Genomic DNA, 24,043 nt, shown 5'->3' on the forward strand with positions numbered 1-24,043 from the left:
TCAGTGTCAAGAACTATATCTGGCTCTCAAATAGGGACACAGTATGTTTGTGATTCATAAATGAATGAGTGAACACCCCCAGGTGACTGATGCCCTTTGAGGGCTGGAACCTGGTCAATTAGCCCACCCTTCCGGGCCTTTGAAGGTCAGGGCTTCACTCCCTGCATTTTCCCCCAGGTGCTCCCCAGACCTGATCACTCCAGTCCAGGGTCACCCTTTCCAGCCCCTGAGCCTTGGCTTAGGCAGTGCCCTCCACCTGGGTGCTCTCTCAACTCTGCCATAGAACTCACTGTTAAGGCCCCACCCAACTTTGGACTCCACCAAGAAGCCTTCCTGGACTGTTCCTTGAGTCAATATTTATCATTCTGTCCCATAAACCCCACCCCATGCTTTATGGGTTTCTCAGGGCATTTGCTGTTTTCTCCAGGAGCAGCACCCCCAGGCACCTGGCCTGTATTGACCATCCTCAGACCCCAGTGTGGGTTCCATAGAAATGCTGGCTCCAGGGCCCCTGACGAAGAGGGGCAGGATGAGTGTAGCCTGGGAATCAGCATCAGCAGCCTGCTTTCAGGGACCTTATGTGGGCTGGTGGTTGGCTGAGCTCAGTGACTCATGTCTTACCAAGCCAGGAGCCCGAACCCAGAAGGAGCAGCTCTTACCCTCTGCTCTCTGCCCTTTGCCCTCTGCAGGACCCAGGGCAAGCAGGGGAAATAGAGGCCTCCTTGCCCACCTTGTCCCAAGGGCAGGCGCTTTGTTCCAGAGCCACCTCGGCAGTTCAAACCCTCTCCCAGGCTGTGCAGCCAGGCAAATGCACACCCTATCTCTGCCCGGCTTCCCGCCTGCACCGAGCTCACAGGCTGCTGTGGTGGTTCAGGAAGCCCAGACACCTGATGTGCTTGAACCAGCCCGACACAGAGAAGCGAGAACTGTTTACTGAAGAAGAAACAGTCAGTCCAAAGAGTGGGCAACTCTTCCAGACCCCGTATGACACACAAGGCAGAGGGGCGGGTGTGCTGGTGACCCTCCAAGGGCATAACAGGGACCCTCATCCATCCACCTTCCACCTGGATGGCAGGGACGGGCTTAGCTCAGCGCCTGTTCCCTCCACTGGACAGTGAGATCTGAGGACAGCAATTGTGCCATCATTTGAGGACCCTGTCCCTATGTGCAGTCCCAGACGATCCTATCCCCTCACCCTATAAGGGGAGTCTGTCCCAGCAGGACTGCACCTTAGATTCCCCAGGGGACCACGGTCACACCGCAGGAAGGTCAGCTGCCCCGGGAACCCCACAGTCTCTGCACCCACTACTCTTCGGGCCTGGCTGCTAAACACCCCACAGTCGAGCAGGTGGACTTGAACCCCACTGGCGGGCCATGACTTTGGGCTGGGACTTCGCTCTGGCCTGGGGTGTTTACAGAGACCCCGGGCCTGGTCCAAGTGCTGACACCATGGCCGATGTCCCCGCTGGGTTAAGCATTGACGGTCCTGGCTGATTCCGGCTTTGGACAGGGGACGCCTAAGGGAACTGCTGGGGCCAGACATTACAGAAGCGGTTCAGAGGCTTTCCACCAGAGGTGGGGGCTTCCCTCCCACCCCAGACCCAGCTTCTCATTTTCTGGCTTTCAAAGCCCAGATCAAACCTCCTCTCTGCCCTTGGCACCAAGCTGCCCTCCCTCTTGCCCCTAGTCCTTTGACCCTGTCTTCCTTCTCCAGGCTGATCCCCCACCCCCTCTTCCAGCCTTCCCTTCCTCTGTGAGGGATGGGGGGGGGGGGTGGGCTGAGCCAGTCTTCCCTGCCCCTTCTGCTGCTCTGAGGTGGTCCCAGCTCCTCCTGGGTGAGACAAAAGTCCCTGGAGGTTGAGGCCTGGCACTCTGGGTCTCTGCCCTCCCAGTGCCCTGGGAGTAGGGGAGGGCCCGACCAGGCGGCTCCCAACCGCTGCCAGCAGGCAGGCATCCCCAACCCCTGCTCATCATATTCTTCCCAGGACCCCACAGATCTCTCTTGAGCAGTCTCCCCAGGGAGAGAGACAACATTCACCCAGTAGAGCCCTCAAACCCACCAGATCCCCCTGCTTCTAAAGCCACCTGGCCCCGACGCCACCATCTTTCTACAGACACTGCAGGAGCCTCCCCACTGACCGCCCCTCTCTCACCTCTCTGCCCCTTCTCTACCCGGCATCCAAGAGACTTGGAAAATGCCACTCCAGTTCTGCTGCTCCTCCACCGCAGCCCTCAGTGGCTCCCCATTGCCCCCTCGAACTTGGCCCTCAGGTCAGCCAGAACCGGCCCTCCAACCCCTCTGCCTCTTCTCCCCACTGCTTACTCCCCAGCTCAGCCCGTCACCCCCAACTACCGCTTCTCTTCCCTACATGCCTTGGCCTCACCCTGGCCTCCAAGCCTTTGCACAAGGCTATTCCCTCTCATGGGACGCCCTTCCCATGTCTTTCTGTTGCTCAGCTCAGACGTCTCTTTGCAGGCAGGAGGCTCCTGTTGCTCTCCCCGCAGAAGTGCTGGCTTGGCACTGCGTGTGGCCCTGGGACTGGCACTTGGCCTCCACTGGAGGCAGCTGTGTTGCACCGAGTGGGCCTGGGGTGACCAGAGGCTGTGGGTGTCCCCAGGACAGAGCAGAGTGGGTGGATCCAGTTCCTGCCAGGCGCTCGTGGGGACATGTTCCATCTGCTGCTCAGGCCCCCTCCCAGTGAAGCGCCCCCCCGCCCCCGCCCAGCTCTTCACTCCAGCTGATGGTAGTGGGTCTCAGCCCTGCCCCGGGTGGCCCCTCTGGGTCTGCGAGTCAGCGAGTCCCCAGCAGCCCCCACATCACCTCCTGGGAAGCTGGCTATTGGCCAAGGGAACATGTCTGTGTCCATATCCATCCCAGGCCTTCCCACAACTGGCTCATAGGTGACAAGGGGCTCAGAGCTTACCTGCTCTGCCGTTTCCTGGCAAGGGGCCGACCCCTCTGAGCTTCAGGCTGCCCTGGAGTGGAGCTGATGGTGATCTCCCCACCCAGGGGGCCAGGGTGAGCTGGGCAGTTGTTGAGAGCCTGGAAATAAGCCTGATATGTAGTAAAAGCTCAATAAATGTGAGCATTTCCATGTTAGTTTCAACGTCCTTTTACCAAGATTTCATTTTCACATTCATGTCTGCATCTAGTGTCTCAGACCACTAGGTCCTCTGCAGGTGTTTAGTGAGTAAACAATGGTCCCCAGGGCTCCAAGGAGACCCTGGCCCTCTTTATAGGCTGTGGCAGGAAGTGGGGGGGGGCGGTCTATGGGGCTGCCCAGCTCCAGTGCCCCAGCCCCTGTTTCTCATCTAATCTCATCCCACCACCTCTTGGCTCTGGAAGGAGTGTGAGGCAGTGTGACCCCAGCCACAGGAACTCAGGCCTTCCCCACAGACCCCAAAGATCCCCCTTCCTCGGGCAGGTCACAAAACACCCCACGGGACTGATCGCAGCCAGGCATGATGCTGGGGCCTGGGCTAGCTGGAGCCTGGAAAGTTCTTCCAGGCACGACTCCAATGGACAGGGAATGATTAATGGAGCTGGCTGGGGCTGGATCTCTGGCTGGAAACGTCCAAGCTCTTGGAGACAGTGGTTTGGATTAGCTGCGGCAGCCCGCCCCCACCCCAGCAGGTCTGCCCCCACTGCCCAGGACTTTGGTAAAGCAAAATCAGGCATGCAAAGCCCTGTCCTAGCAGGGCAGGGGGCAGTGCAGGGGACACCGGAGAGTTGGGGGGGACCCCCCCCCACACCTGCCAGGAAAGCAGAACTCCCCAGAACTGGTGACATCCAAGGGGCAGTGGGGCAGGGAGACTACATCCTCAAGTCCTTTGTTCTGACTGTGCTCCTTGTGTGGCTTTGAACCTGGAGCCATTCCTGGGGAGGGGGTAGCTCATTTGTAGACTGGGGCCCTTGGCTCCCCCAGCTCAGCGCTCTGCACTGGGAAGCCCACCTCCGAGCTCTCCCCTGGGGCCACAGTCCTGATTCAGAGTGCAGCCCCTTAGGGTCGGGTTGGGCCAGGCCTGCTCTGTGCCCAGCTGGGATCTGCCCCAATTCCTCCTCCCTACAGCCCCAGGGGTAGAGTAAGGTGGCAGGGAGGAGCCAAAGCAGACTGGGAGCCTTTCCTGGCTGGGTCCAACCCCAGCTGTGCCATGATGTTCTCTGAAAAGTGGGCAACAATCCATCCCAGGGAGCTGCACTCAGAGCGGGGAGAGCTGCACTGGCCACAGATCACACAGCTGGGGAACAGCCCTGCAGGAATGCTGTCCGTACCTCTGTCCGTGACTCCCCAGGCCATCACCAGAAGCTCTGCCCTCCTGCACATGCTGTCTGCACTACAGCCACCTCCAGGCATACCCTGGGTGTCAGTGTAAAGGATGCTGGCTCAGAGTGGAGCCTGCTTTTTCTGTCCTTGAGGAGGAAGTAGTAAGAATAGCACTCTGTGGTTGTTAATTACAGGGGCTCTGCTATTTGGGAGTGCATGCTTGTGCTAAGCCGCTTCAGTCCTGTCTGACTGTTTGAGGACTATACCCGAAAGGCTCCCCTGTCCATGGGATTCTCTAGGTAAGAATACTGGAGTGGCTTGCCGTGCCCTCCTCCAGGGGATCTTCCCAACCCAGCGATTGAAGTCATGTCTCTTATGTTTCCTGCATTGGCAGGCAGGATCTTTAGCACCTCCTGGAACCTGAGTTCAAATCCTGTCTCCCTGTGTGGCCTCAAACAGGTCTAGTCTCCCTTGCCATAGTGTTCCCCATGCCATAGTGTCCCCCATGCCATAGTGTCCCCCATGCCATAGTGTCCCCCATGCCATAGTGTCATGAGGACAATGACAGCTCCTCTAATGCAAGCTGATCTGAAAGCAACTCTGGGGCCAGTCCCCAGAAGCATCTTCATTTTCACCATTCATGTGCTTGACTTGATTCCTTGGAAGGTCTAGGTTAATGTCCAGGGTTAATATCCAGGGTTCAGCCCAAGGCTCAGGAATATTGATCATAAACCACTTGTGCTTTCTGGCCTTGGTTTCCTCTTCTGTTAGACAGAAATAGTTAACAGTCTGCACTCCTCAAGTGCTTAGAAGTTACCAGGCCCTGTTCTAAGCTGTTCAGCCACTCAGTCATGTCCAACTCCTTTCCATCCCATGGACTGTAGCATGCCAGGCCTCCCTGTCTCTCACGATCTCCCAGAGTTTGCTCTAGTTCATGTCCATTGAGTCGGTGATGCCATCAACCATCTCTTTCTCTGCCATCCCCTTCTTCTGCCTTCAATCTTTCCCAGCATCATGGTCTTTTCCAATGAGTTGGCTCTTAGCATCAGGTGGTCAAAGTGTTGGAGCTTCAGCATCAGTCCTTCCAATGAATATTCAAGGTGATTTCTTTTAGCATTGACTGGTTTGATCTCCTTGAAGTCCGAGGGACTCTCAAGAGTGTATTATCTCTTTTAATTCTCACTACAGCCTAGTCTGTGCAGGTGTGGGGAGGGAGGGCCAACCTCCTCAGGCTGCTAAGAAGAGAATGTGGCTTAGTCCTTCTAAGACGCTAAAACACTCCTGGCAACAGAGAGTACCTTGCATGGGTGCCTGTGTTACTATTCCCAAGGTGGGACCATAGGTTTTACTTATCTCCTCTCCCCACCCCAGGACATACATACCAGTGTCCGCAGAGTCAGCCTGAGGGTCCAAGCTCACTGTCGTAGATGCCTTTCTTCCCCTCTTGCCTCTTCCTACTCCCTCACTGATGTGAAACACCATGGGGATGCTGCAGGCTAAATCCTAGAAGCCTCCTTGGAAGACCAGGTCTGTTTCAGGCATTGTGTTAGGTAAACAAGGAAGGGGCCACCCACACCAGGGCAGCAGGATCTAAGGAGGAACTGCAGGGCTCATTAATGGTTGTTTTTATCACCAGGAGTGTTTTCTGGGACATAGACACCAAGCCCTTGAGGACGCAGAGAAGTTTCTTGCGTTGACCCCATTGGATATAGCCATTCTGCAGCTACTTGGGAAAGAGGGAGGGAGCTTCCCGTCGCGGGATGAAATCAAACAAGGAATGTACACTCCATTGTCTATGGTCCCGCAGTGGCTTGCCCTGGGTAAGAAGGTGAACTGATGGTTCCCTCAGGTGGCAGTTTGACAGTGGGAGTGAGTGGGTGAATGAGTTAGTCCAGGTCACATGTCTACCATAGCATCAAGCTTACAGCACCCTGGATGTGCTGGTTGTTCCTTAAATGTCCCTTCCTGGTCTGAATCGCATGAGTCTGTGACTTTGCATTGATGTGTGCTGTGTTTTAAGTAGCTTCCATTGTGTCCAACTCTGCAACTCTATGGACTGTAGCCCACCATGCTCCTCTGTCCATGGGGATTCTCCAAGCAAGAATACTGGAGTGGGTTGCCATGCCCTCCTCCAGGGGATCTTCCCAACCCAGGGATCGAACCGTGTCTCTTATGTCTCCTGCATTGGCAGGTGGGTTCTTTACTACTGAGTCACCTAGGAAGCCCTTTGTATTGATACATATGACCAATTGCATAGCATGGCGAAGAGACACCAGGTGAGAAAATGCCGAAGGATTTAGGTTTAAGTTAAAAACCAATTAAGGAGTGAGTTGAGACACATCTCTGAGCCCCAACTCCCCAGGTGCTAGAACCTTGGTGGGAATATGACAAATTGGAGAAATCGTATTTATTAGGGCTCCTCTCACGAGGAGTGTGTTTGTGATTGCAAGACATCTCAGGACAGACTGACTGGTCTGAAGATGAGACTCTTCCAAAGATGTGTTTGGATGATAAAAGCACCCCCTACAGCTGCTTCTAAAGAGGTGCAGCCGTGGCTCCAAAGGACTGGTTTAACAGAGCAGGGCTTCCCTGGTGGCTCAGAAGGTAAAGAATCTGCCTGCAATGCAGGACACCCAGGTTCAATCCCTGGGTCAGAAAAATCCCCTGGAGAAGGGAATGGCAACCCTTTCCAATATTCTTCCCTGGAAAATTCTATGGACAGAGGAGCCTGGTGGGCTACAGTCCTATGTAAACAATCCTATGTATGGCCTATGGGGTCATAAAGAGTCAGACATAACTGAGTGGCTAACACTTTCACTTGCACTTTGGAGCTGAAGCAGAATAGCTCCAATGAAAACAGAAGGTTAAATCCTATCCATCACCTTCCCAATCTTAACATAGGAAACAGGCACAGGGATACCCAAGGAGGAGCAGTTCTGTGGGCTCGCTGTCCTCTGTCTCTTCAAGAGTCAGTCCCAAATTGAGAAACCTCCTTTCTGGATGGAGAAAGAGGAAGGGAGATAGATAGGTCCCTTATGGCAGCAAAAATGTGTCTCTCCTTCTTCTGGAAGAATCCACAGGGTATAACATTCAGTCCTCTTTGCTTGAGATACCTCTCAGCTATCCCAGCAGACACTGGAGGCCCCTGGGGTGCCCTCAACCTGCTTCCAGGGAGTAATTTCTCAAGGATAACTCCATATGATGACCCCTAGCTAGGCCACTCCACTGGACCTTGTGCTCTATGGGGACAGAGCTGTGTCTGTCTGCTCCCCCATTGTATGTACACGTGTGTAAAGTTGGTGGGTGCTCAGTTAATATGTACTGGATCAAGTTACACACAATCAAAGCCATGTCCAGAGATGAGCATCTGTTTTCATCCTCTATCTGACATATCTGAGCTCCTATGTTCACTGAACCTGAGCTTCCTTTCCCAGCCTGATGAGTTACTCCACAGCTCATCCCCAGGCATCTTCTGAGCTCAGGGTGCCACCAGGCCAGTCAGTCCCCAAATGTGGTCCTTCCCACGTTGCTCCTTCCTGTGCATCTGCCTGTTGTCACCGCTCTCCACTTAATTCCAGATTTCTGCAAGTCCCAAATACGTTCATTTCTCCCCTCCTCTCCATTCTGCATGAACATCCTTGGGCGGCATCAGACATTGTTTTCCTGAGCATGTAGATAATGGAATTATTTTTTAGCGCTTATTAAAAGTTATCATCTGGTTTTTAAGTTGGCTTTGGCATCAGGATAACCGTTCTCTGATGTGGACACCCATGGTGAGCCCACTTGTGTCTCAGACAAAGCCCTCTTTGTACCTCGGTACTGCCAGGATGTGGTCATCCTTGGAGGCTCCACGTTTGGGTGAACAACCACCACTTTAAAGCTTGGAATGCAATTGTGGGACATAGCTGTTGAGTTTTTTTCCTGAGCAGGGGTGCAGCCACCCTCACCTGCAGTGTTCTCCACTCTAGAACTTACACCACAGCCTGGCTGAAGCCAAAAATCTAGGGGGCATCCTTGGTCCTTCTTGGTGTCCCACCATCAGCCTATCCATCTCCAGGCTGGTGGCCCAACCCTACATGTAGCCTGAATCTGACACATTCTTTCTACCCTCCTCTCTCTGCTGAAGCCCCTCCTCCATAGGATGGAGACCCTTTCTGTCCCCCTCATCCAGCTCCCACATGACAGCCAGAAGGAACATTTTAAGACTGTCTACACTGGAGATCAGCCCTGGAACTTCTTTGGAAGGAATGATGCTAAAGCTGAAACTCCAGTACTTTGGCCACCTCATGCGAAGAGTTGACTCATTGGAAAAGACTCTGATGCTGGGAGGAATTGGGGACAGGAGGAGAAGGGGATGACAGAGGATGAGATGGCTGGATGGCATCACCGACTCGATGGACGTGAGTCTGAGTGAACTCCGGGAGTCGGTGATGGACAGGGAGGCCTGGTGTGCTGCGATTCATGGGGTCACAAAGAGTCGGACATGACTGAGCAACTGAACTGAACTGAACACCACTATCTGCACTGTGTGTGCTAAGTCGCTTCAGTCGTGTCTGACTCTTTATGACCCTATGGGCTATAGCCCACCAGGCTCCTCTGTCCATGGAATTCTCCAGGTAAGAATACTGGAGTAGGTTGCCCAGTATTCCCGTCTTCAGCCATCCTCCTGACCCAAGGATCAAACCCGGGTCTGCTGCATTGCAGACAGATTCTTTACCTTCTGAGCCACCAGGGAAGCCCTGCTCTGTTAAACCAGAGTCCTTTGGGTTGGCATTGGCAGGCGAGTTCTTTACCAGTAGCGCCACCTGGGAGTGGTTCTCAGACTTGAGTGTGGGCCAGAGTCTGAATTGGGGGAGTGGTCCTGGGCCCCACCCCTAGTCTCTGATTCAGCATGTCAGGAGTGGGGCCCCTAAAACCGCCTTGGTAATGAGTCCCCAAGTGCTGCTGCTGCTGCTGCATGGAGCCCTCTGCTGACTTCAAACCAAAATCAGGACCACACGTCCAGTGCCCCACTGGGCAGGGGTTAGCACACAGACTCAGGAACCAGACTGTCTGGATTCAAGCCCTGGCTCTGCCACTTTCTGTGTGTCCTTAATCAAATGACTTAACATCTCTGTGCTTCAGCTGGGTTTCCTTCTCTGCAAAATGGGAGCAATAATAGCATCTCCTTCCCAGGGTTTTGTGAGGATTGAATGAGCTAGCACTATGTCTGGGTCAGGTTCTCCCGAGAGCAGACTGGAGACAAGGATGGGAGTGACTCTGGAAGCCCCGGGGGGAAGAGTAGGGAAGGGAGACCGGAAGCAGGAGGCAGGCAGTGCAGGGGCTTGGACGGGGTAGGTCATCCTCACGGGCAGCTTGGACTTGGCCCTATGGTGGGGGGTAGGGCTCCAGGACCTGTGCAGGACACACTGTTGGTAACTGTGAGATGGAGTTTATTCCCAGCAGGAGGTGAGGGAGACGGGATTTACCCAACAACAGGAGGAGCTGTGCATTGATGGCTGCCCCCAGTGGGATGTGGGGCAATGTAATCAGCCTGCCCCACAGTGGGAACAGCAGCTCCAGTGGCCTCAGAAAGCCCCCAGCACTCAGAGTCACAGCTGCCACTGGGAGAGAGCTGGGGGCACATGAGGACATCCTGAAAATACCAGCCTCGGCAGACAGAGCATGGGGAAGAGCTCATGGAGTTCCAGCTCCCCTCATAACCCGGCCTGAACTGAGCCCTAATCAAATCGCCTTCCAGGCTTGCTGCCCCCATGCCGGCCCCCCCTGGCCAGCTTCCTGCTCCCCCAACATGTCCAGCCTGAGAGCCCTTGCCCTGGTTGTACCCTCTGCCCAGAGCATCATTCCCAGCTCCCACGGCCTCTCTCCCCCTCCTCCCTGCATCTCAACACCATGCCCTGAGCAGGGAGTGCCTCCCTACTTCTCCTGTAAAGCCCACCACCACCAACACATCCCTCTCAATTCCCATTCCCCTTTCACTCCCAGCCTAGCCCATCTACTCCAGAACCTCCACATCCATTTCCTTGTTTATTGGTTCATAGTCTGTCTCCCACTGGAGACAACTGTCTCCCTCACCCTGAATTCCAGAAACAGCAGTGTTTACCATTCTGTCCTCAGACTCTAGCAAGCACAGAATGGCCTTTACTAGATGAATAAATGACTAGAAGTACTTGCCTGAGAGGCAGAGAATCAGCAGTGTCATCTAAGGAAACTGGCTTCCTGAGCTGGCATCATAAGGCTTGAATCTCAGCCCGTTTCTCACTCCTGTGTCCTCCCTCTGACCCTCAGTGTGTTGCTTTTCTCATGGGATCACTAATACCCCTCTCGCTGTTGGGACCTGGGGGCATTGACCATGACTCTGAGGGGGGGACTCTTCCTGCAAGGGTGAGACCCATAGATCTGAGGACAACCTGGACAGGGCCAAAACATGTGCTTCCTCCTCTGTCCTGGGCACTCCCCAAACCCTAGTTGAGTATGAGTTAGAATTCAGAGCAGAGAAACCAAGGTAAAAGCAGCGTAAAGAGTAGCAACAGATTATTTACCTTCCTGTAGGAGCAGCTCAGAGGAAGGATGTCTGGGGTGAGTAAGGCACCTTGCAGAAGTCAACAAAGCCTGGTGCTTTCTGCCTTGTTGCCCTTCTATCCTCAACACAGAGCTTCTACCTCATAGTCCAAGATGGTGGCTTGTGCTCCAGCCATCATGTCTGCATTCCAACCATCAGTTAAAAGAAAGAGATGAAGAAAAGCTTGCTCTCTCCCAATATGGACACCTCCCAGAATGCCACACATAAGACTTCTGCTTATAAGTCATTGGCCAGCATGTGATTGCACATTTATCAGACACTGATAAAACAGCAGGGGGCAAGATGAAGAAAGCCCTGCTTGCTGACTGATGGGACTCACACTCCAGAGAATGGGACAGACAAGAATCAGGTCAACACACACATGAGCTGGTGGCTCTGAAGCCCTATGAAGAGAACAACAGTGATGAGAAGGAGCAGTGGGGAGTGAGTGGGCCTTTCTGAAGAGGAGACATTTGGATGGAGCTACTGACCATTCCAAGAAGCAGGAGATGGCTTGCATGCCTCCACTGGGCCATGTGCCTGCTGTGCACCCCTGGGCAAGTATCAATATCTCTCTGAGCCTATCTTTTCTCCTCTATGAAGTGAAGAGTAGCCACTCTCTCAGTGGGTTGTGGGGTGGAATCTTGCTCTCAGAACTGGACCTCCATGAAGAAATGAAGCTTACAGAGACCAAAGAACATGGTTCTAGGCCAGTAATTCTCAACTGGAGTGGGGCTGTACCCTAGGGGACATGTGTCAATGTCTGGAGCCATTTCTGGTGATTACAGAGAGAATCATGAACCCCAAAAGTCAGCAGTGCTGAGTCTGAGAAACCCCGCTCTCTGCAGTCACCTGGCCAGAAGGAGCAGAGTCAGGGTCTAAATGCAGGGACAGTTCATTCAAAGTCCACTCTGTCTTCAGGGTGGGTTTCAGAATCCCCATCCCAGACCCCTTCTGTGTCCTCCAGACAATGGGGTTTAGGTGTCTGCTTTCTCAACAAACAGCCATTTCAGTGATGACTCAGACATTCACTGTAGTTTAAGGAGAACCAAACTTTGTGCTTATAAAGTGCCAGGCACGTATTTGCCACTTCCCCCACTACCCTCCCCTCCCCCACCACCCTCCCCCCCACACACCAAAATCCATTACGAGTTTAAAGTACAGCTATTATTTTTACAGCATTGCTTAGAAATGGCTTGCAATCTCTAATTTGCTAAATTGATGTGTATATTGACTAAATAAATATTCGGCATGAAGCCCGAGTCTCCCCTTCCACACTTATTAATCCTCAGGAAATGGAAACACAAGACATGAAATGAGCTTTCGCTCCGAGCTACAGACAGGAATACATTATGTTGTTTTTCAAGTGCTCGGGGACTTGATGCACTGCGGAAGTGGGCCAATCATCTGCCTCTAAGGTTTCCATAACACACGTGTCTGCCGGCAGACGTGATTGTGTTGCTAAGGCTCTTCCTCGGACTTTGAGAGTCTAAGACAGAAGACTCTTATCTCAGTGGGGGGACATCTGGAGTGACTGCCTTTTGGGGAGTTGATTTGAGGGGCTGACGCCTGGCACCAATATTCATTAATAGAAATCAAAACTGCTATAGGACTCCCAAGAGATAACCTGGGGACAGTTTTCTTTCTTTAAGGACTGGGGTTGTTTTAGTTCTCTCAGCTATGGGGAGATAAGAGAGCTACCTGGGGCAGAGGAGGCAGGGGAATGTGTCCTCTGTCAACAGCCCCTCCCCCTGCAGCAGGGAATAAGGAGACAGAGGGGTGCAGTTCCCAGGGGCAAAGTTTGCTCTGAGTTTCTGGAGGCTCTGACCTGGCATGCTGATGAGTCCTGGGGCTGACATACCAGGATGGCCAAGGGGAACACTAGACAAGTAGGGGTGACCCAGGGGTAGAGAAGCTCTTGCAGGTACTACCGTCTAAAAGTTCTTAATCCACAGAACACTCACCTACCATGCTGGCTGGCAGCAGTGAAGAAACAAAGCCTGGAGTTAGCAGACAAGTTTGTCTCATGAGAACCGGGAGATGCGAAATGCTCTCTGGAGAGAAGAGGACTTCGCTTTTGCCCTACTGGGCGGAAGTGAATCCCAAGAGGGAGGCATTTCATCAAGTGTAGTCTCCGCCCAAAGCCAGCCCAGGCTGCTCAGGGTCTCCTCCCCAAGGGAAGCCAGATTCCACGGGCTAGAGACGGAGGGGGTTGTGGACATGATGGAGACTTCAGTGTCCTGGTCTGTCTGATGGGCTTGTTCACAGTGGGACCACTGGCAGTGACCTCGCCTGGCACCTAATTCTTCAAGCAAGCCCCTCACTGCAGAAGACAGTGGTGACTCCCCCCGGACATGCATCTGCTGACAGATGGAGCTGACTGATGGGAAGGCGGCAGGGGCTTCTCTGCAGACTGTGCTTAACCCCCAGTGAGCCTGTGGGACCCCAAGATGGAGCAGCTACACAGGACGCAGGAGTGAGGGAGGAGAAATCACAGACATCTCCATGGGGGGCCCCTCACTCGGGGCAGAAGGAGCAGCCAGTGCAAAGGCCCTGGCTTAGGACCAGACCTGGTTAACAGGTGGGACAGTGGCCCGAGATGCGGGCAGAGGGAGCCCAGAAAGCCAACCCTCCTGCAGACCAGCAGAGGCTTTGTGGATTAAATAAAGGGGAACCCTATGGCAGATGCCACCATCACACATCTGCTAGGGGAGGAGGCAGGCATAGCAGACCACGCTGAGTGCTGGCCAGGGTGCCAGCTTCTTGTCCACTTGGAAGTGTGCCTGACAGTTCCTTAGAAAGTTAACTCTGTATGTGCCTTACCCAAGAGTAAATGCCCGGAAGGAAAGACCAGGACAGGCATTCACAGCAGCCTTATCCTAAACAGGCAGCACTGGAAACAGACAAGGCAGCCATGGAGAGGGAAATGGCTCAATCAACTGTGCTCATTGCTTCCAGCGGAGAACCACGCAGCCAGCTCCCAGCAGTCTCTGCAGTGACGTTGCCTCTCCTGGGACCGAGCACCAGGGTGGGCTTCTGGAAGTGCACTCTGGTGAGGACTCAGGGAAAAACAGGCAGAAAACAAAACTGCACATGGAGGGTGAACCCCGGTCGACCGGGGACCTTGCCTGCCATGGATAAGGAGAACCTTGTTTCTAGTGACAGAAGCATCAGTGGTTCCCTGGGGCTTGGGGAGGTGGGGGTTAATAGAGGAGGGCACCAGGGGACTTTCAGGGGTGAAGATGGAATGTTCTGGATCTTGATCCTGGTGGTGGGTACACACAGGAGTCCAAACTTCTCCCACTTCCGACTTAACACCTGTTGAGTTTTGCTGTCGGTGAAATATGCTTGAGTAAACAGCATCCGTGAAACAGGGTCTGCAGGTGGGTTTGCGATCCACACCTGCCCCTCCTCTCTCTCTTTCAAGCTGCCCAAGTTTCCCAGACAGAAGGCGGAAGTTCTGAGCAGGTGGAAAGTGCCTCACTCCAGGGCCGAGGGCTCCTGAGGCCACCGTGCCTGCCTGCCTGCGCCACATCCATCGTGTTATTGCCGGAGCCTGAGAACTGCTCCCCAGGCGGAATCTTGAATATTCATCTGATTTACGGCCCGCTGCCGACAGCTTTATGAATCCGCCCACCAGTACCTGCAGCCGGTCATCAATCTTCCCCCGAGACTGTGCTGCTGCCAGTAACTCATGAATTAAAGAGGCCCCTGGCGGCCCCCACACCTCCCTCCCCCACGCGGCGCGTCGTGATGGAGAAGGACCTGACCAGAAGTCAAAACACTGCTGCCGCCTCACCTCGCAGCTCGGGCGACCTCGGATGACTCCCTCAGCCTGTCTGCAGTCAGGAAGAGAAACTCAGGGGCCCTCAGAGCAGCCCCTTCCCAGCTCCCAATCCCAGTTTCCCTGCCTGCAGAGACGCAGGGGGTGCTCAGCATCACCTCCGTCTGCTCACCTGGACGAGGGGCTGAGGCAGTTGGGTGGGCAAGCCCAGGCAAACGCAGAATGCTTGCTATGATTTGACTTGGAGATGCTCTCTGAACGAGAGAGGTTGTGGTCCTCGCAGCAAGCTCCCCTAGGCGTTCTTATCAACAGAGTGGGAACCAAGGGAGCATCTCCCTCCAGGACTTCGGGGGTCTCCATGTGGGCCCCCTGGCCCCTGTCCATAGGGAGTAAATGTGATGATGTTTGTCCAGGAGGGAACAAATCTCACAGACTTAGCTCTGGGCTTCAGGAAGCAGTCCCAAGGGTTGCAGAGCTGATTCCTGGGCAGGAACTCCTGGTCCTGAAGCTGCTACCCATGCCTTAGCCAGTCTGGCTCACCCAGGACCCCCAGCACCTGCCATGGGGACAACATTCGGCAAGTGGTCCCAGGGCTGAGCGAACCTTCACTAACAAGCAAGACGTTGGCGACACATTCAAAAGCTTCGGGATCAGCCCCTGCCTGGCTCCACCCCGGTCCACAGGTGGCTAGGAGGCAGAGGGGTACATGAGCCCCTCTGAACCCAGACATACCAGGGTTCAAAGCTGCTCTGCCCCTCAGCATCCAGCGACCTTGGCGAGTGGTCTGGTACTGCCTGACCCCCACCCCAGCCTCGAAAGCCAGACACTGGGGTCACAGTTTCCTCAGAGAGCTCGTGGGGGGCTCGGAGAGGCAGCCTGTTGTCAGTGCCCCCACCGCCCCCGCAAGCCCTCGGGAATGTCTGCTCACTGTTTTCCTGACACCAGGCTGTACTGGGCCAAGGTGGGGGCCCTGTTCCTCTGCGGGTCACTCAACAAATACTCATGCGTCCCTCTGGATCACAAAACTCATAATATCTGTGCCCGAGGACAGGCTGAGGGGGCCCCCCCTCCCCAAGTGTTGGCTCCCAGCAGTCTCTGCAATGAGGCTGCCTCTCCTGTCGCCCGACTGAGGACCTCCAGCCCTTGCCAGTGCCCTGCCAAGGCCTCTCGGAGGCACGGGCTTTCTGGGCCGCTTCAGGCCAGCCCCATGTCAGGGTGTTGACAGGTTAACCAAGAGGCAGTGGGAGCCCCCAGCAGCCCTGGGTTGCGGGGGACATGCACCAGCATGGCCGTCCCTCCCCCTTCCTCTGCTGTGGACCAGAATCCCCTTCCCCCTGTGTCAGGAGTCAGGAGGTCGAGGAGTCCACCAACCACCAAACTGGTTCCAAGGATGGGGTATCGTGGAAGGAGGGGAGAGAGAGGCAGAGGCCAGAGCCAAGGGCACCAGTTTCTCTACTAGGCATCCTCTGAAATAGGGCTGAGCTCATGGGGAGAAAGGTCTCCGCTTCTGGGAACACTTCCCGGGGGGCTTGGCCTCAGCCTCTAAGGTTTCTGACCCGTGGACTTTTCACCTTGGCACCAGCTCCCTGACCACGCTGGCAGTATTTACCTTGTGGGAAAGGCCAGATACGGGGGGCGAGTGTGTGTGTGTGTGTGTGTGTGTGTGTGTGTGTGCACGCACACCCGCTGGGGCAGGAGATCAGAGCCAGGGCAGCCAGACTTGGGCCCCTGAGAGCCTCTGGGCCCTGGAACTTTGGCTGTGGCTTTTCTCCTGACTCTTCACCCTCTCTGGCCCCCTCCTTTACATCTTGAACTTAGGGCTGAAATGCTGGTGAACGGATGACGCTAAACTCACCGCCCTCCTCTCTGGGGACTTGCCCCCAGGGTGGGGGGAAGAGTTAAAATCCAAGTCCCATCCTGGCTAGCCATTCTAGTGCCTCATCTGTATAATGGGGACAATATTAGCTCCCTAGCCTCAGCACTGAGCAAAGGAACCAAAGAGGCAGTGCTTGGCAAGTGTTCGACCTACTGCAAGCACTCTATAGATGCTACTGTTGTTGGACCATGAATGCTCAGTAAATGTTTACTAACTAGATGGGTGGGTGGATGAGAGGATGAATGGATGGATGGGCGGAGGATGGATGGATGAGTTTATAAGCAAGTAGACCTCTAGATAAGTAAGTGGAGGTAGATGGATGGGAGGGTAGATATGCACCCATTCGCTACCCATCCCTGCATCCATCCATCCATGCGTTCTTCCATCCAGCTCTCGGTTGTGGGGGCAGAAAGTGGATGGACAGGTAGACAGATAGATGGATGGGTAGATGAATAAATGCGTGGGTGGATATCTGGTTTGGTGGGTGGGTAGAGGAAGGGTAGATGGACATTCCAATGGACAATTAGATGAATGAACAGATGGAGAGGGAGATGAATGGGCAGATAACTTGCTGGATGACTGGGACCACAAGCGAACACCTAAATTGCCTCCCCCTGGAAGGTGGAGATAACAACTGCTTCAGCTAATGCCTGGCAGCACAGCCATGAACAAGGCCACAGGGGCCGGAACACCACAGCCTGCACAATCTGCTCATTAACTGGCTCACAAAGCTTTTCACCTATTCCAAGCCAACGGGGTAGCAGCGTGACATTTAGTGTTTCCTTTCAGCAATCACTTGTGTGCCTTTCACAGAACGCAGTGTGCAGCTGTTCTCTGGCTTGCATTCTCCTCCAAAGGTGCCTTCAAGCCCCCCGGGCGCTAACAGGTCCAGCTTCCCCAGGGCCAAGGTGGGGGGGGTCCCCTGAAATGTTGGGGCCCCCCTTGCCATCTCCTCTGTCTGGAGCTGTGCCACCAATCACCTTAATTACCCTTCAGATAGGGGGATTAATTTATAACACAGTGCCAAGGAAGTATCAGAGAAAGAGTTTCCTTGGCAACCAAGTTTTTAAACCCAAGATCCTCTGGATTTTAAAAGCCGCTTGGCATCTAATTTCCCCCCTCAAAATTAGCTTGAAACTTTTCAGATGCTGAGATTTTTAGCATAACAGCAGGCTAGCACTTATGTCAGAAACCATAAAAGATAGATTTCTCTCCTGCCTCTTGCCAGAGGCAAGACCCTGGCAAGTTGTTCGGTTTCCTCTGCCACTTTGTTCTTGGTGGAAAACCAGGCCATTATGAAATGACCACAGAGATGTCGTTTTCTGAACTGCAGGCAACCAAGCTCCCAACAGCAACTTGTTTTCTGGCTCAAGTTGCTTCAAATCCTGTTGAGTTCTTCTGTGAGGGCTGAATGGAGAGATCCTCGCCCCCGGCCTCTCTTTAGGCATGGCCGAATGGTCTCGGGCTGTACTCCCTGACAACCTGGGCCCATCTTCCCAGGATGAGAAGGCTAGTGCCAGCGGTACCCCCCCACCAGAGGGGATAGTGCACAATTTCAGAGTCTACTCTTGGTCCAGGTTCCTCTCACTGGATGTTCCCCATCACCAGCAGGCTTCCTACCTCCCTGTGCCAACAAATGAACCCCAGCCAACTCCACGGCCTGGCTTTCTATAGTCTGCACCAGCCTGGGACCCACTCTGCCTTTCCCTCCTTCCACCATCCATACCCTTCACTCCGCCCAGGCCACATTCCACCTTTCACCATCCACACAGTGTCTACCTTCTCTTCACCCTCCACCCATCGGCAAACATATTCTACCCTTGACCCACCCTGCCACTCGCTGACACCCCTCGCTCCACCTGGATTTCCTCTACTTTGCCCTTTAGATCTTGGTTTTTCAAATCTGACAAGAGTCTAGGAAAAGCTTCAGTCGCTCAGTCATATCCTACTCTTTGCAACCCCATGAACTGCAGCACAACAGGCTTCCCGCTGCTTCACTACCTTCTAGAGTTTTTCCAAACTCATGTGCATTGGGTCGATGATGGCATCCAACCAACTCATCCTCTGTTGTCCCCTTCTCCTCCTGCCCTCAATTTATCCCAGCATCAGGGTCTTTTCTAATGAATCAACTCGTTGCTTCAGGTGGCCAAAGTATTGGAGCTTCAGCTTCAGCATCAGTCCTTCCAATGAATATTCAGGGTTGACTTCCTTTAGGGTTCATTGGTTTGATCTAGGAACACTGCTCAAACGCTGCTTCCTCTAGACCTTCTTCACACCTCCCCTTTCTCTGAACCTTTATAGCAGCCTGTCTTTACCCCGGAGGGCACCCGGCTCTTTTTCTCCATCCAGCTGAGCAGCTATTCTGGCCTGGAGGCATGTCATCTAGAGAAAAATCAGGCTGAGTTGATTCAAATCCTGGCTCTCATAGCGTCATAGCTGTATGGCCTTGGTGAGAAGATGGAAGGGTGGCTCAGGGATGGATGCTGAGTTTACGGCTGATTGACCCTGAGATTAGGTGAGCCCCTGAGCGGAGGTTGGATGGTCTATTGGATGGGTGTCCAGATGGAAGGTCTGTGGGTTCATAGATGGAGGACACAAGAGTGGGTGATTAAGCGGAAGCGTAGGGCTGAATTGGTGAAAGGAAGGAAGGAAGGGAGGGAAGGAGGGCTGAAGATGAACCCAGCTTCCAGGAAGATTTACAGTCTGAGGGACAGCCCAGGAGGCTGACTACCCAGAAATTCTGAATGGAGAAGAAAACAAACCTGTGGATTCTTTTTCACAGAAAATAATGTTCCTGATAACTTGAGGCTTGAAGTTTCTCGGTGACCCTGGGGAAAGGACAAGGCCTCCCTTGGGACCAATTCATTAGGAAGGACAGTCCTGATCAGCTCCTCTAAGCGCTTGGGTTGACTCTAAGTGGCAGGCAGTCAAAGGGCATTCAATAACCGTTCATTGGAAAGTGACGAATTGATCTTGGAGACCAGCCATGAGGGGGGCAGCCAGCTGGAAACAGCCCATCGGAGCTTGTTTCCTCACTGAGTAGCAGGAAAGTCTTGTCCTACAGCAACCAGCCCAGGCCCCAGTCTTCAGTTATTGCCCCCATGTTTGTGCGGTGACTGTAACCAATGCAGAGGGGCTTTGGGGTACATGCCTCCCAAAGAGAACCAACACCCGCGGTTCCAGGAGGTTGAACCTCTGACCATCTGGGTTCAGACATGAAGGACCTGAGGTTGGGCCAAGTCAATTCAAGGCAACTTGAGTTATAAACTGTTCTCAGGAGTCAATCCGCCTGTGAAGCCTGGAAGACCCCATAGAAAAAGGGCCACCCTATGGAGTGATCGTGGCATTGAGTGACAACAGGCCTCTTCCACACAAAGTGAGGATCTCCTTTCTGGGAGGATAAACCACCATAGATGCTGATCAGAGATGGGCTCAGAGGTCCCAGGAAGGTACAGATCCCTCAGCTTGCCCGCCGAAGTCTGTTCTGACTTGGACAGTCTTACAGACTCTTCAGGGCACGTGAGAGAAAGTTACACTGCACAACCCCAGGGGGCACCCTTCACAGTCACTCAGGGGGAGGAGGGTGGGTTTCAGTGCACTTCATTGTGGGAGAGGGTCTGTGGGCCTCTGTTCTCCCAGTGATCCATCTAAAAAAAAACAAAGAAAATTCCTAACATAAGTCACTGAGCCTTGTGTTGTTAATAAAACTGTCTCTTTTCTTCTTCCTTCAGACTCCCTCCCTGCCAGGAAATAAAGAAAGGGGTGCAGGGAGGGGAAAGATACAAATTCACTTCTGCCTTATCTCTAAAGTGTTTAGCTAACTGCTGGGCACATAATAAGAACTCAATAAATAACCATTATTAGAGGAGGAAGAGATGGAGGAAATCGGACAGATCAGAATTTAATTCTGCCTTGCGGATTTATTATGCTTCTGCCCAAGGAAGAAGAGAGAAAGACTATCTCAGCTTTCCATCTTCTCTCTCCTGAGCTGACTCTGCGGCAGGCAGTGTCCTCTCGTCCCCTTTCGCCTGCAGCCTGTTGAAAAAAAAAATAAAAAGGAGCACCGATCTAGCACACTTGGCTGAGCCCCTGCGCCTAGCCCACAGCTCCCTCTGACTTTATGTTTAATTTCCCCAGGTCGAGAGGAAGCACTCTGATGATCCGAGTTAATTCAAAATGTAAATTCATCTCCTATCGCCTAATGGCTGTGACTCAGCTCTACAGGATGGGAGCAGCTGCCGTATGAGTCACCCGGGGCCCCAGCTCCCGGGACCCTGCTCCTAATGGTGATGAAGCCCTCAGCCAGGCTTTGGACAGACAGCACTGCCTCTGTGCCCACTGAGGCCAGACCACAGTTCACTTCGGAAGACAGAGTGTTCTACTACCAGGGGGTGGGGGGTGTGGTGGAGTGGGGAATGGGGGTGGAGGGAAAACCACAGCGTAGGGGTCAGCCCAGGAGACCCCAAATGAGCCAAACTAGTCTCCCAAGAAACCCACTAACCCAGATTCAGGATCCTCAGCCTGGGCAGAGTTCATTACAAGCTGGGGTTCCCCACTGGGTACAGAGGACTATCTTCACCCAGATCCCCAAAAGTAGCTGTGAACCCTCCAGGAATCTTCACTTGAATGACAGCCAAGGTCTTCCAGATGCTGGCTGGATGGTCCCAGAGCTGCCACAGAGCGGGTCCCCTCCCTCCCTGGGAGATGCAAAGGCCCCACTGTTTAAGCTTCGTGCCAAAGACAAAATCAGCAGCAGGCTGTGAGTTTCCGTGGGGGAGCCAGGCTTTGGGTCAGGATGGGGGTGGAGGCGAGGGGATCTTGGGGGTGTGCTCATGAGTTTGCTGTGCCCTACTGTCCTTCCTTGGGTCTTGGCATTGGAAGATCTCAGCAGTACAGGAGGGGTAATGGAACAGACAGGGAGCAAGGGGGCATCCCAGGGGTGGCAGGTTGGAGTGGGAGAGACTTTCTGGGGATAAGACTTGTACAACTGGGGAAACTCAGGCTCGGAGAGGAAGTTTTTGCACTGCACCCAGCGCCTACGGTTAGTCCATTCTACAGGCTTCTGCTCCCAGGGAGGACTGAGGGCTCTCTTGCCAGGGCTGGAGCCTCTGGGTCCGGGGCACCAGTCTCGCCCTCCCCTGTGGGGTGACATGAGCCCCTCTTCCACTGTGAGAGCTTCTGTTCCACTGTCAGAGGGGGTGGGACCGGTGACCCCCAGACTCAGGGATCCTTCCCTCTGCTGAGGACCCCTCCACACCTGGAATCTGAGGTCTCAGCTCTGCCACCTGCTGGCCGCCATGAGTTCTGCAGGCTGCTGGTATGTTTCTCCTCTGCCTGTTGCTGTGATGACTTTTAGGGTGCTCATGATCATCTGAAACCAGGCCGGGCATTAAATGGCACCGAATCCCATAATGAATCAGCCCATCCCGTTTCCATTTCTCTGAATCCTCTGATGCTCTCCAGGAGAGAAACCCAAGAGGCTGCCTCCGCCCTGGCCACATTCTCCTTCCCCACCGCCGTTCTCTCTGTGACATGGCAAACCAGGCCTTCATCTCAGAGCCTCAGCAGATAATTGGTTTCTAACACAAGACCAGACTTTTGTTTTTATTGTATTTATGTTTTGTTTTAATCACTTTATGGAGCTTTAATTCACATGCCATCAAATTTACCCACTTACAATGTACAATTTAATGGCTTTTATTATAATATATTCACAGGATTGTGCAACCTTCACCACAATCCAATTTTAGAACAGTTTCATCAGCCCCCGAAGAAACCCTGTGCCCATTAGTGATTTCTCCCCAATCTCTCTCCCTGACCCCTGAACCCTGGAAACCACAAATGTACTTCCTATCTCTGCGGATCTGCCTATTCTGGACATTTCGTATCAATGGAACCACACAATGGATTCATCTTTTGTGGCTAACTCCTTCTACTTAGGCTTTATGTTTATATGCTTACTTTAGTGAGGAATGCTGGCTTTAATTAATCATTGGGGTGTAATGTTTTCTTCATCATTCAGTCTAATGTATTGATCCTTTGCTTAAGTTACCAGTTACCCAAGGAAGGTAAGATGTGCTTAGAACATTTGGAATACACAGTGCAAATCCTGTCTGAGAAGTGGGGTCCCATTGCTCTTGCTTCTCTGATTTGGGGAAATTTTCCCCTTTCTCCTCTTTCCAGAAGCCACTAAGCCCCTTCCTCCATCCTCTCTGACTTTTCTCCAAACCCTCATTGCACAGAGGAAAGACAGGGACCAGAGCAATATCTCCACAAACAAGCCGTTTGCCCCTCTATTCAACAAACACAGAGGGACAGATGTGGCCTCGGCTTCTCCCAGCCATCCTGTCTGGAATCAGCATATACATCGAGTTTAATTATGCAATTAAACTGAGCTGCAATTTTCCTGAGCTGAACAAATATTTACAGCATATTTTGCTGAAAATGGCTTTGCCTGGAGAAAGGTTCTGCCGTTGGGCTGGCAGGTCTGGTGTGTGAATATTCACACATTTACATACCCTGTTACCAGGGGGCCACATGGTGATGAGCAGGTGGCAGACAACCAGGTCCCCAGGAACAAACATGTCAGTGAGAAATGTGGCAGGTGTCAGCCAGGCCTGTGTGTTCTGGGCCCCACCATGGTGTCACTGTGGGCCAGTGACGTCTGCAGTTCCTCCATGGCAGCCCTGAATCCCAGTTCTGCAGCATTAAAGAAACCTCTGGGCGGGGCAGAGAGAATTCAGTGCCTGAGAGCAGCTGTGTGATAATCAGAACCACAGCCATCCTGCCCTGTGCTGTGATCCTGGGAGGTGATACTTAACAAGAACCTATGTAGAGCATCTCCCAGGGGTCCCACTATGTTCAGCTTCCCATGCAAGAAAATGCAAGGCAAAATTTCCAAAAGGCAGAAAAACCCACTTTGTAACGTTTACTCCCTCTAAAACTTGTCTTCTTCTCAAGCCCCCAGTTTTCCCCTTGGAGGAAACTGGATCTCATTGCACTGCAATGAAGTCAGTGGACTCAAGGTTTTCTCAAGGGCTTCTTCTCCTCCTGCTGAGTTTTACAGTTTTCATCAGAATTCTGAGGTGGGGGGGTGGTTGTGTAGCATCAGAACATTGGGGTGGGGCTGGGACAGGAGTTATGTTCAAAATACTTAACAGCCAGTGGATGTAATGACCACCCAGAGATAATCCAGAGGTCAGATTGGGGAGCCCCCCAGCTGTGTGGGAAGGTCTCGGGGTCCTGGGGGAGGACCTGGGATAGATGATTTGGGGCCAGTCCGGGAGCTAGGGAGGGAGCTCCCCATCAGCCCATATGGGGGTGGGGGGTGGGTTTCAGCTTCTCACTTCCAGTCCCATTGTATTGAATGTCAGCCCAGAGTGGAGTGGAGCCCATTATACAGCTGAGGAAACTGAGGTTTCCAGAGTTGTGTGTCATCAGCTGAGGATACCCTGCTACAGGGAGGGGGATAGTGACTCATACCCAGACCCTCCGAATCCCAGAACCTGTGCAGAGCTGGCCTGCTCACTTCATGCTCCTTGGACTCTAGCAGGGGC

General features: G+C 53.4%; 1 long non-coding RNA gene across 5 annotated transcripts in view; it reads right to left on the reverse strand.

Annotated features, from left to right (window-relative positions):
• The window catches only part of LOC105606212 (uncharacterized), a 38,517-nt gene extending 25,637 nt beyond the window's left edge, over positions 1 to 12,880 (reverse strand). For 3 of the 5 annotated variants that reach the window (XR_006055666.2, XR_009595957.1, XR_009595955.1), the window contains exons 1-2: positions 12,792 to 12,880; positions 2,925 to 3,043 (exon numbers count right to left, since the gene is read on the reverse strand). This is a non-coding gene — a long non-coding RNA (uncharacterized LOC105606212). The remainder of the gene's footprint in view (positions 1 to 2,924; positions 3,044 to 12,791) is intronic. The other 2 variants (XR_006055665.2, XR_009595956.1) reach the window with 1 other exon arrangement.
• Between the last annotated feature and the right edge of the window lie 11,163 nt (positions 12,881 to 24,043).

This window comes from Ovis aries, chromosome 13, assembly GCF_016772045.2.
Source record: "Ovis aries strain OAR_USU_Benz2616 breed Rambouillet chromosome 13, ARS-UI_Ramb_v3.0, whole genome shotgun sequence".
Taxonomy (NCBI): domain Eukaryota; kingdom Metazoa; phylum Chordata; class Mammalia; order Artiodactyla; family Bovidae; genus Ovis; species Ovis aries.